We start from the raw sequence: 13130 nt of genomic DNA on the forward strand, positions 1-13130 counted from the left end.
TGTACGGTAAAGAGCTGAAAATATCCTAAATATAGTTCACACTTAAACTGTTATTGATTTTTTTTGGTGGCCAAAATCTGTTTTGCTATGGCTGCCATGCTTAGCAGTACATTGCAGCTTCCGTTCCTTTAGATTTGGTGTATCAAACACGCTAGCAAAGCACAACAGTACATGAAATAAGCATAGAAACATTAGATAGGTTGGACTATTGCGTATAACTATGTATCTTTAAACATTACAGTTAAGGCTGAAAATGGCAACAGAAGTAAACAAATTTGCTGATTTTACATATCTCTGCGATTTCAAAAAATTGTCAGTTGCCTACACGGAAGTGTTAGCGCTGGTTAGCGGTTCGGTCTATAGCCAGGAGACCGTTTGCTTAGCTGAGCATGAAGACTGGAAGCAGAGCTAGCTCAGCTTTCTCTAAAGGCAATAAAATCCACCTATCAACAACTTTAAAACTCACCAATAACTTGTTTATGCAAAAAGAAAATGTGTTTTATGGGTAGTTATGTGCTGCACTATTTCCTGGCAGGTAGAAGTGACTTTCTAGAGTCTCCACTCACTGTGATAACAAGACTCCAGGAGGTCGCTGCGCTCAACCAAGAAATACTTTCAGGCCATATTCCCACAATTTGTCATTTTTAAATTTGGCTTTGTGTATTTTGATATATAATGTTAATTAGTTCACCTTTTGAGGTACTAGTAGGCAGTTTTTTAGATTTTAACCAAGCACCCAGGAACGGCACTGGGCTTTGACGCCAATTTTATGTAGTGGCCAAACTGTGAAATTACAACCTCTGGTTCCGTCACGTGATACCATTGGATACCATTTCTCATAGACTTACACTGTGAAAGACACGTCTGTAAATTAGTGGATGCATTTATTTGATAGCCGCCGCAAAATGACTCATTTCAGCAGACTTAATCCATTCAGTCCCATAACATTTCAAGTCTAGAGGAGCTGCGCAATTAAATCTTTTTATCCCATTTAAGTTAGCGGAGAGCTAAACCAGAGGTTAGCTGCTCAGCTGGTGAAAGTCTTTGGTGCGCCTGCTTTATGGGCCCAACAACGTGGAAGCATAGCATAAGATCCGGGTATTTTACAGATGGAAGCTGAACTTTGTTCGCTTAATGCGCCACTGAACAACTGTCAAAGAAATGCATAGGGCCCTGGCTTTAACTCTGTATCCAGTTCTTTATACATCCATTATTTTAACAGAGCCAAGCTAACTTCTTTATGCTAGGCTAAAGTTATCAGCAGCTCTCTGTAACTTCATATTTAGCGTACAGACATGCGAGTGGTATCAATTTTTTCATCTGTCTGTTCACAAGACAGTGAATAACCTTATTCCCAAAATAACACACAATGTTTTAAGATTTTGAAGCAATAGAAAAATAATTCTTCATGGATTATCTTTAGCTTTGGTCTATAGTGCATATCTCGTACAATTACTGAAGTCCTTACTGCAGCAAAATAGAGAGATATCACTGTAAATCACCGTGGACCAGCAGCCCCTGCCAGCTGGCCAAGGAGACCCTGTAAGATGTGAGAGAACCAAATTCATGGCTGACTTCCAGACCAGATTGATGTCTCCTACAGTGTGTCCCCGCTCTAATCCCATTAACTAGATATAACTGCAGTTAATTTGATTTATTGCCCACAACACATTAGAAAGCATGAGTTCAAGTCATGACCAGGTGTTTTTTTGTTTGATGTCAACATGTGCAGAAAGGAAACTGTGAAGCTAGTGCAAATTGCTCAGAACTATAAAAAAAAAAATAATAATAATCACTCTAACTTTACCATTTCAATTTGACATTTCCAAAACCACTGCTTGCATGGTGGACTACTTTTAAATGAATCAAAAGACACTTGGACACAGAAACACATTTTTCCCACAGTTTAACTGAACATCTTACATTTTGTATCTTGGCTTGGCAACTTGACTGAGGTTATTTCAGCAGGTTTAACGTTTAAACAATAGAGGTGGAGAAGTGTATCTGCTAAATGCATCCCAGAGATGATGTATGTAGCCTGAGATGTGTCCAGATGGTGGGTATTGGAACATTTTCACAGATACCTGACTAATATTTAAAAACTGAATGTGAAGCATCTGGAGACAATTTCAAGGCAATATTTGGCAGCGCCTGATCGCTGCTAAATCTCAAGCATTTATTGTTTGAGTGTTAGCTAATCTAATAACTGTCAGATATAAATTTCACACTAAAGTGTTTAAATGGTGTGTTTTCTATCCAGATCTCTAGTGGAGAGTTCACTGACCATATCTCGTGCGACATGCTGTGCACACACTCGGTGAGGCCCTGCTTAGTTTTTGTGAAAAATGACCATTGTGACAAGTTGCCTGCCTCGCACTGTAGCCTACATGTCACTGAGTGAAGATGAAATTAGCTTGATGGAGAAACAGAGCAGGGAGTCACGAATGAATGAATGGGGTGTTTTAACCACTTGGCTTAGCAAAGACTGAACATAGGCATTGTTTAAACAAGACTAAAAGTCTACAGCCATGGAGGCAGCCCTGGAGCCAGGCTGCTAGTGCTGCTGAAAAACAAAATTACTAGGCTGCACATACAGTATTATGATTCCAGTACAGAGCAAAATCAAATGCTGTGCGACTTTGGTCACACATACAAGACACTTCTGGCTTCTGATTTGAGCAAATTATCTCTGCTTGTGTTGCATCCCACAGTCAGAAAGACCGTGACAATGTCAACTCCTCCTGCTTTTTTCTTGTTTCGGGGGGAATCGAGGGAACCAGTAGGGAGGGCGGGAGGAAGATAAAGCTGAAGAGAAGAAGTATCTGAGCGGGGAAATATTGAAAGAGGAGTAGAAGTGGAGGATGCCTGATGAATGATAATGGGACATGGAGAAGGGGGGGAGTGAATGAGATAATGTAAAGGAGAAGAAACTAAAAAGGATGCATGGAAGGAGGAGAGGAGAGGAGGGTAACAGATAAGGGGAACTCATTAAGGAATGGAACACAGCCTGCCTGGTTGTTTACTGGCTGGCAAACTCATTGTACTTAATCACTCCTGCCAAGATGCACACACACCGTCTGCGTACACTCACACAGTTTTGCATGTCTGCCGATACCAATACACACTGTGCACATGTTCATGCCTGCCTGCCTCACAATGCATGTATTCACACGCACGCACACACACACACACACACACACACACACACACACACAACTGCATGCCTCATAGCAACTTGAATCATTGAATCATTTTCTGCACGGCCTTCATCACTCTCACTATTACACTCTCCTCTTATCTCTTCACGGTGCCTTTCGACTCCCTCATCCTCCTCTCCACTGTTTTTTGTCTTTATATTTCTTTCTTCCTCTCACTCCTGTGGTGTTCTTACTATAACCCCCCCTCGTCTGGATGGGTTCCCTCTTATCTAACAACCTTGAGATGATCTTCAAAGCGTCATTGCAGCCGAGCATGTGAGGTCACAGCGCAGAGTCTCCACTCTCTCTTCTCCTCCTTTCTCATCTGCCTGCGCCTCTCTCGTTCCACTCCTCTCCACTGCACTTCACGACTCTTATTTTTTTGGCTCTCCTTCTTCCATTTAATATGCCCTCCTCCTCCGCCTCCTCGTCCTCCTACTCCCCCTCCTCCTCCACACTTTCTCACTCTCTCTCTCTCTCTCTCTCTCTCTCTCTGCGTCCTTTCACGTTTTTTTTTTTCATCTCACACCCCATTTCTCTCCTTTTCTCCCAACATCCATCTCTACCTCATCTGGTCTCATCTCCACTCATCTGATCTTCGCTCCATCTCTGCTTTGTGCCTCTCCTCTCCTCTCCTCTCCTCTCCTCTCCTCTCCTCTCCTCGCCCAACTCATTTACTTCCCTCCTTTGCTCTTCTTTGCCTTTTCCTCATCTAAAAAGCTGTGAAAAGAGATGATACAAGGTTCCTTTGCCTTTGTGTGCGCGCATGCCTTCTTTGTGCACGTGTCTGGGTTTTTGAGTGTGGGTGTGTTGTTGTGGGGATGTTACACGCCCAACTGTCTTTCAAGCAGAGCCCCGCAGTGTTTTCACTCTCTAATTAATTAAGCGTGGGATGCTTTCGTCTGTTTATTGCTTGTCTGTCTCACTTGCTTTGTGTCTGTTGACCATGTCTCTGTCTCACCTCTCCATTGCCATTATGAATCAGTCTACCTACCTGTTTATTCGCCTGCTATATCTCTGTCTCTCTGTCTCTGTCTCTCTCTCTCTCTCATGCCTGTCTAACCCCGCTTTTATCTTCCTGTCTGTCTGTCTCTCACTCTGATTGTATGCTCCGTCAGACTCTTCTCTGCGGGAGAATTGCTACATAATTCAGACTGCTCTGATGCCCGCTGCTTTTCATAGAGGAGCGTAAACAACGGCAGTAACACACTTGGTCCAGCTGAGGTCAGCATTGTTCCTGATAAATTAAGTGCAGGAAAGGGTGCCTTGTGGACAAGGTTTAGGGCAAAGCTTCACCCTAGTGTGCTGTTTTTGTTTATTTTAGTGCATAATAATTCTGGGATCACAGAGAAGAAAAATATTTCCTTCCATCTAAGCTACAGGAGAATCATACCACATATTTTGGGCCAGTTTTGCATTTTAGTGAGCCATTACTTCCTGTTCTTTGCATATTTTTTGTAGAATAGCACAATGTGTCTGTAAAACAGTAACATCTGCTGGTTGAAATAGTGGAGATAGAACAACAGGAATGACTACTATTAGAAATAACAGACTTTTAAAACATTGCGGTCAGGAGAATCAAAGACATTCCAGCGTATACTGTAGGCTACTGCACAGATGCATGATGGTGAATGATAAATGTTGTCAGTGTTTCATGTCAACAGACTCTCTGCTGAGATATAAAATACCTCTCCTGCCCCTCCCTATTTTTTCTTTACTTAAGGAGGGATGGAGGAGTGTGTGTGTGCTGTTCCCAGACTGTCCTGCTGCTAGACATGATAATGTTTGTGTGTGTGCATGTGTGTTTGTGTACCACTCACACGGACCATCCCTGCCTGATCTGTGTGCACTGCCCTCAAGTAGAGAGACAGAGACTGTGTGTGTGTGTGTGTGTGTGTGTTATTGTTGGCCTGTGATATCACTCAGACAGGAAGGAAGTTTGGCTTTTCAGCATTTACTTTCCTCACTGCAAAAACTCTCTTACCACACACACACACACACACACACACACACACACACACACGATTTTTGTGTACAAGGACAGTGCTCCCCAAACCATTTTTTTGCTGCATTAGGGGAGCATCCCTTTCCACCTGCTTTACAATGATATAATTAACATAAAAAATCTATTTTGTTCCATACAACACAAATCTCACTTCAAATACTGAATACACTCAACACAACTCAAAATGCTACAACCTGACACCACATTTAGTCGTGAAGGCAGTAGATAATTAGGTGCATAAACCCCGCCGATGCCACAAATGGAAATTTAAAGGACTAACCTGATCTGTGAGGACAGTAGCTAAACAACAAACATGATTAAACATGATTAAATGGAACATGGCTACACACATACACTAAAGTGAAGGGACTGTGCATTAAAAGAACACACCTTAGATATGAGGGAACAATTGTTTTACACAGCACACAATACAACAGCACTATGCACTGCAAAGACGTACCTGATCTGTGAGGCGGATTTTCAAAGACAATATATCCCACTATATAAGAGCCCCTTTATACAGTATGTAATGGTTTAGTATTGTGTGCTCTATAAAGTTATTGCCCACTTTATGTTTTGCAATCTACTTGTTTTCATGCAAATGTACTCACTCTTTCATATCATTTTTCATTGCAAATCTTTCTTTGACATCTGTGAGTAGGTTTCTATTTTGCACTGTGTTGCACTAACCATAAATATTTATTTTTTATTTATAATAAGTGTGGAGTCATCAATATGTAACACAGAAAATCCACTGACCAACATCGCTAAATTTAGATGTTACTACTATCCCCATACAGTTATTAAACAGAATTGCAGCTCCTGCAGATCTAGATTTACTATGTGAAAAGAGGATTTTATCTCCCCACTGATTTGACCAGAATCTTTCATCTGATTCATTTGAGTGGATTTCTTGGATTTTTACTCTTGCAATAAAGAAACATAGCTTTTCTTTTCAGATTATCTCTGAGGAGTTTCAGATTGCTTTTTATGGACATTTAAGGGATAGACTATATATTATAAAGTAAATAAATAAAATTAAATCAAACTAGGTGCACACTTAGAGAGGAAGGCCTTACAATAACACAGAGCTTTCTTTCTCAGAAGCTTTTAGTTATAAGGATGAAAGCTTAAGGCAAGCCCCATAAAACATCTTGGAATTTGTCCTTGAAGTAAACATGAAAGTCAAAACCACTTAACATACACTTTTCTCACAGTAATGTCCCCCATAAATAATGACTTTTTAAAGTGACTTAACATAGTGAGGAGAAAAGGTGTGAAGCTAAACATATTCAGAAACAACTTAAGTCTAAGAGCAATAGTGAATGCCATAATGCCATAACATTTGTTGAGTATTACGGTGAGTATCCATCAGACTTTAAAGATGTCTAACTCTAATGTTAAGCCATTATTATACATCCATCAGTTACTACGATGTGACCCTTGTAGAATGCCACCTTACCCAGTGATCTAGCTTGCTTGATTTTTGGCCACAGTAGATCTCTTGCCTTCTGGTCCGCCTTGGTGAAGTCCTGCATGAGGGGAAGAAGTTGTTCCCTACACACAGGAGAGTCTTTGGTTGTTTACCACACTGCATCCTAGTGCTGCCTCCTTATAAACTGCATGATGACCTAGCAACTTAGTCCTCTTTCTCTCCTTCCAATATGATGAACTGAGTCGACAACATCTTCAATTTTTCATTTCACTGAGGAAAAATTTTGAGGAGAAGCTCAATTTTCTCTGTCAGGTTTTCTCCTTCTTGATCCTTGAGACCTGGGAGTCTCAGGTTACAGCAGTGTTTGTACCTTTCCACTTGAAGTATTTTTTTCTTTTAGTGCGGTGATTTATTCATCTGGTCTTTTCCAGTATTTCCACTATAGACTTGCATTCGGTGATTCCACCTGAATTCAGCTCCACCCGCTGTGCAAAGCTAGCAAATATTTCAGAGCTTTCAGTCTTACACCTTGTTGGCTAGGCTCTTTATTGCAGCTTAAACATCAGCCAGGGAGGGCTCTGTTTCTGTTGCCAACTTCTTAGCCGGTGGGAGTTTAGTTGGAGTTGTATTCAGTGGGCGTCTTGTGCTCGAGCCACTAGTACTTGCTGTGGGAGGCTTTGATGTATCCATAGAGAGGAAAGCATTGCTTGTAGCATAGTTGTGGAAAGCTAACCTGTTTCCCATGTTTGCATTAGCTGACTTGAGCGCTGGGAAATTTTTATCGTTGGTAACTGACATTGTCTTTTGTGGACTCCTTTGTTTTTCTTTGTTTTTTTGCTGCTGTGATATTGTTGAATTGTCTTGAGCACAGTTTTGAGTTGAGGGCAAGAATTGGGTCAAAATGTGGGACCTTATGAACCTATCTTAAAACTTTCCATGTGCCTTGTTCGCCATCTTATCAGAAATCCAGGAACACAAAGTTAAAAGTACATGAATCTAAATTGTGTTAAAAGTTGTGCTAAAGTTGTGGAAGCTAAGGTTTCTTGGATAACTGAGGATTCTGGGTCGACATCAGAGTAACACAGCATTTTTGATAAAAACTTGAATTACTGGGACCTTCTGTTAGTCAGCCAATCAGAAACTCTGAAATATACACGTGTGAACTATTAATGAGTGGGTGTAATACCATAGAACTAGCAGTGGGGGCGCTGTGTTTATACAAAGATTTTACACAAGCATAGGTATATGTGAACAAGAGCAACTCTTGGAGATTTTTTTTTGTATTTGAGCTCCCTACACCAGTAGAAGTACATATGGATTGTCAGAATTAGCAGGACACTGACCCTGTCCTGTTAATACCAAATGTCCACCTAGTGTTGACGTGTATTCAGATGAAATGTCCGTTCAAATCACAAACACAAACACACACACACACACACACACACATACACAGAGTGGGCTCATTATGAGGCCGTGCACTGTCTGTGATTCTGTAAAGATAAAATCCGATCATCTCAGACCCTAAAGCCAATTTTTTTTTTCCTTTGCCGGATTTCTCTTTATTTTCATCTACTTTAATTCCTTACAAGTTCTCATGCTGCTGCTTTAAGCCATGGTGTCGCCCCAAAATAGCCTAGAACCAAGCCTAATTGGCATTGCAGTGTGACCTCCCATGTCACACTGAAGCCCACTGTGCTCTAAGTTTGTCTGGCTGCTTGTGTTTGTTTAAGAGTGCAGCGCATCTCTGTATTCCCACTGGGTCTCATTTATTAATTTTTCAGAATGTGTGCTGTATTAAAATGAGCTGAATTGCTGGGTGTAGTAAATTAATGCAGAAAAAACACCTCATTGTTTTTGTCCGTGTTATTGCTCATTTTATTTTACCCTGCCGCGTTTCGCTGCCTCAGCCATGCGATGTGTGAATACCTTTATTCAAAGTTCCTGCATTTTTCCCTTAAGAGCCTTATCAGGTGTGTTCTTCCTCGTCCTCTCAGCCACACTGTTGTTTGGGTTAGGCTTGGCTATGTTAGTCTGTTATGTCTTGTTTGCTTTGCTTTTTAAATAGTTCAGTCTAGACTCATTCTTTGTAAAATAGCTTATTTCATAAAAGGATACACGAATAAGCCTCACTTGACTTAACTGCACACCATGCAGGCTGTTATGACATGTTTTTCCAGAAAACTGTATTACATTTCACCTTGGTACTCATCTGTTCCTCTGGTGCAGGAGCCACACTGAATAAAGGTGGCATTTTGTAAATTGTTGTCAGCTGGTTAGCAGATAACTTCCTGCATTAAACACATTCTGAGCACACAATAAAACCTGGAGGTTTTCTGTTGAATTAACTTTACAGCCTGTTGTTTCCCAGAAAGCAGTCCGTATGTAATTGTTTAGTAAATTTGAGCTCAAAGCATCAAATCAGTGTCTACAGGCTTATAATTCTTGTTTTTCTGTTCTTTCTTCCAAAATTAGATGTAGCTACAGAGCACCTGTATTCTTGTGCTCATACCCTGCTGTGTACTGTACAAAGAAATCCTTTTCAAATGGTGCCAGCTCCTGTCGGACTGTACAATGCAGCATCAGTCCCTGCCTCAGACAAATAGGAGATTTATGACAGCAGAGGCAGGAACTCAAGTCACTTGACTTGGACTCAAAGCAGACTCGAGTCACATATTTAATGACCTGAGACTCGACAAGACAAAATCAAAGACTTAAGACTTGCAATTCAACCTGGCCTTTAACACCAATGACTCATGACTTTACATGGACTTGAGTCTTTTGACTTGAAAATACTTGTCAATTAATTCATTTACCTTCATTCCTGTATCAACTAATGTTAATGATATTCCCAGCGAGTTGACACTTAATTCTCCAGATTCAACAAATCCAACAGCATCCAATCAAATTGCAGGAGAGAACCACCAAGAAATAACATTATGTTGCTGGGCACCAGTTGGAAAAAATGATAGAAGATAATTCCATTCACGGACAAAAAGTACACGGTGGTCAACAATAAAAAGAACAACAGTATGCAAAACTTGCAGGTCTAAAATTACAGACCGAGACGCAACAATTTCTATCTTCATTCGATAGTGGAAGTTACACAAAGAACAGCGAGTCAGAGCTAATATTAGCTGTTTAGCTAACGTTAGCTTAATATCTAAGGAACTTTAATAAACTTGTTTCAACAAATAAATGCAAATAAGAAAAACATTCATGATTTTTGTTAATATTGGCATTACGTTTGTTGAGGAGTGCATTATGACTTGCACAGGACTTGCAACTTAAAGTTTAGGACTTAGGACTTGACTGTCTTGACTGGGAACTTGAGTGCAAAGATCTGAGACTTACTTGTGACTCGCAAAACAATGACTTGTTCCTACCTCTGGCCCCAACTGAATTGATCCTGGATTATTTCTTTAATTTGTTCAAATTATGTTGTCTTGATCAAAGCTGCACTGCTCCGCATTATCAAATGTGCCTTCATATGAATGAATCGTGTATACTTCTAAATAGGACATCTATCTCACCCTTAAAAGATTTCTTTAATTTAATTTGTATCACATTAATTTTACATTTGCTATAACATGCCTTGCTTTAAAAGTTGTACTGCCCCCAGACACGTTCTGAAAAAATTGTTTTTCACTATCTGTTTTTTAATGCTTCCAAGCAACAATGCTAACTGTTTCTTACTCTGGCAGTACCGTTATTCACTTCTTACTCACCGGAGCTGTTTTTGTCACCTAACAACATTGGCTCATTATCCATCCAGGATGTGTAGCTGCTGTGGCCTCAGTGGTTTCACTGACAGGGCTCTTTTAGACAAATGGCTCTGCTTACCCAGTCTGGTCATGTAGAGACAGATGAGACAAACAGAATCACTTAGCCAGCTAGCCAGGTACTGTACTGTCTGAGTGCTGATTCACTCGACAGATGCACAGCCACAGTCCACAGAGACTTGTGTATTCCTAATTTTATCTAGCCTGCTCCAGACCTTCGCGCAGCCATCCACAGTGTTGTGTATGGTGTGTGCATGTAGCTGCGTGCACGCAATTCTTAAGGGTTTTATGTGCCTGTGCATGCTTGTGTGTGTTTCTCTGTTTGTGTGTGTGTGTGTGTGTGTGTGTGTGTGTGTGCGTGCATGTGTGTTATGTAAAGTACACCCAGGTGTCTCTGTGAGCTGTGATGTAACCCAGGTTAGTAGGCTCACAGCTGGGAGGGATAGATAACTACCTGGATGTCTGTGCGTGTGTGTGTGCGTGTGTGTGTGTGTGTGTGTGTGCAGATTCTCTCAATATTCTCTGCACTCTGCATGCGTTCTTAGATAAGCTGATTATAACTGAACAGGATTCCCATTTGACCTTGTGATGGTGCAACGTTTTCTCAGGGAAACTGACCAAATAGCTCTCAGCTGCTTGTACCAGAGGCCTTAAGTATACCTGACAGTGTTCACACCTTCAGCTGTCTGATCTCAGGTCTGTCTACAAAACGCCCCAGACACCAAAGCAAAAGTGGGTCCAGTCTCTGTCCCTGCATTAAGTTAACACTATTATTTACATAGCACTTTTCAATAGCATTGAAAAAAGGCTACAAACTTAAAATGATTAGGCACCTTTTCTGTTAGGAAGATTATTAACTGTATTAATCTCTATAAACAGATATCTGCACATGTATGCTGAATCTGTAGGCGATTAGACAAGATTTTGGTATTGGAAGTGTTCTGGTTTCTGTTTGTAGCCCAAGTAGGATATCATGTTTAACAGTCCGTGTGGCTATGGCTATGACTATTTTGGGTTCTGAGGAAGACAGGCAACCTATTCAACCCGATTCTTTTATAGTGAGGCATTGTGACAGTTACACATATCTGGGAGCCATCTTCACTACTGATGGAAATGCTCGAACCTCACTTGCCCTACATGTGAAAGAGAAGACAAAGTACTTAAACAAGGTAATAGTCTTCTTATCCACCAACTATGATGCCCCATTTTGTGTCAAACTAAATATTTTTGAGGCTGCTTTCTCTTCAGCTATTTTGTGTGGGTGTGAGGCTTGGTGCCCTTAAAATCTGTTGAGTCTCTTTACATGACGGGTGAAATCCCTACTTAGGGTGAGGTCTAATTGAGCATAGCGTTAGTTCAGGTAGCACGCAATGTCAAGCTCAGCTCACATCCCAACTACATCAGTTGATCTTAAACAGCAATGAACTGATGGAGCAGCTGATTAATGGACGGGAGTCAGCTGATAGATCACATGATTCCTTTCTATGCAACTATTGGCACATCTCATTCAGGGTGCCCTATGTGAACTGCTCTGGCCTGCCTACTGTTGCTGCTTCCTTTGCAAGCCGCTTTGCAACCTGCCTCCACCCCAACTCCTCCTTTTCATGTTGTCTGACTTATCAATGTCATTTCTGTTTGTCATTGATGCTGCTCTGTTCTGTTCCTGGGGGAGGTATTTGCTGCTGTTCTCCCTGCCTTAGGCTTTACATGTAGGCGCATGGAAGGGCAGGGAGGTGTGCTGTCTCTGTCAAAGGCTTTCCTCATTTGCACGTGGAAGGGCAGACAGGTGTGCTCTCTCTGCCTCATGCTTTCCACGCAGGCGCAAAGAAGAGGCCTCCTGTGTAGGCCCGAGGAAAGGCAGAGGCCCCAGAACAGAGCCATACCGTCAAATATAATACTGCAAATGGAAATAAAGGTTTCTTTGATTAAAGTATTCCTGACTGAACTACACCTAACCTAACCTGCCTGTTGGAGGCAGGACTCTCTTCAGTGCAAGCTTTAGTGAGAGAAAAGCAAGTAAGGTTTTTGACCAAGATAAAGCAGCGTCAGGGCATGCTACATGACCCCCTGTGGTATGTTCTAGAAATGACCATAGAGAGATAGTCGAAAAATTAAGATCTAAAGAGGGAACAAGATACAAGACCTACCAAGCCATCAATCCGGACATATCTGTTCATCCACTTTATACTAGCAATTCACCATACATTGAAGACCATCTGAGAATAACTTTTACATGGTTTTGGTTGTCCTCTCACAGATTGCGAGTAGAAATGGGGAGGTGGAGCTGTACACAACCAGAACAACATGTGTGCTGCTGTAAGACTGGCATACAAAATGAAGAACACGTCCTTGTGTGCCCACTTACACAGGATATCCGTGAGAAATATGGACATGACTCTTCTGAACTGAGCTCACTCCTTGTGGATACTAATAAAAGAATCTTAGTCATGTTACATGCATGACTTGCAGTACTTGAGCACCAGCAGGCCTCTACTGAATGAAGGGATTCTGTGTTGTTAGGTGTATTACCTTTTAATGTTTTTACTAATGGGTTGAACTTATATATTTTTTGTATATTGTTTGGACCTAAATATTTGATTTGTTTGTGTCAATGAAATCACTAACTGACTAACTGGAGAGGCATAAGCACTGGCTGAAATGCAATCTCAGCTCCCATCGACCATCATCTGACCACAAGTTTTTTCTCAAAAGTT

The sequence above is a fragment of the Epinephelus moara genome, chromosome 7, assembly GCF_006386435.1.
Source record: "Epinephelus moara isolate mb chromosome 7, YSFRI_EMoa_1.0, whole genome shotgun sequence".
Lineage (NCBI taxonomy): Eukaryota > Metazoa > Chordata > Actinopteri > Perciformes > Serranidae > Epinephelus > Epinephelus moara.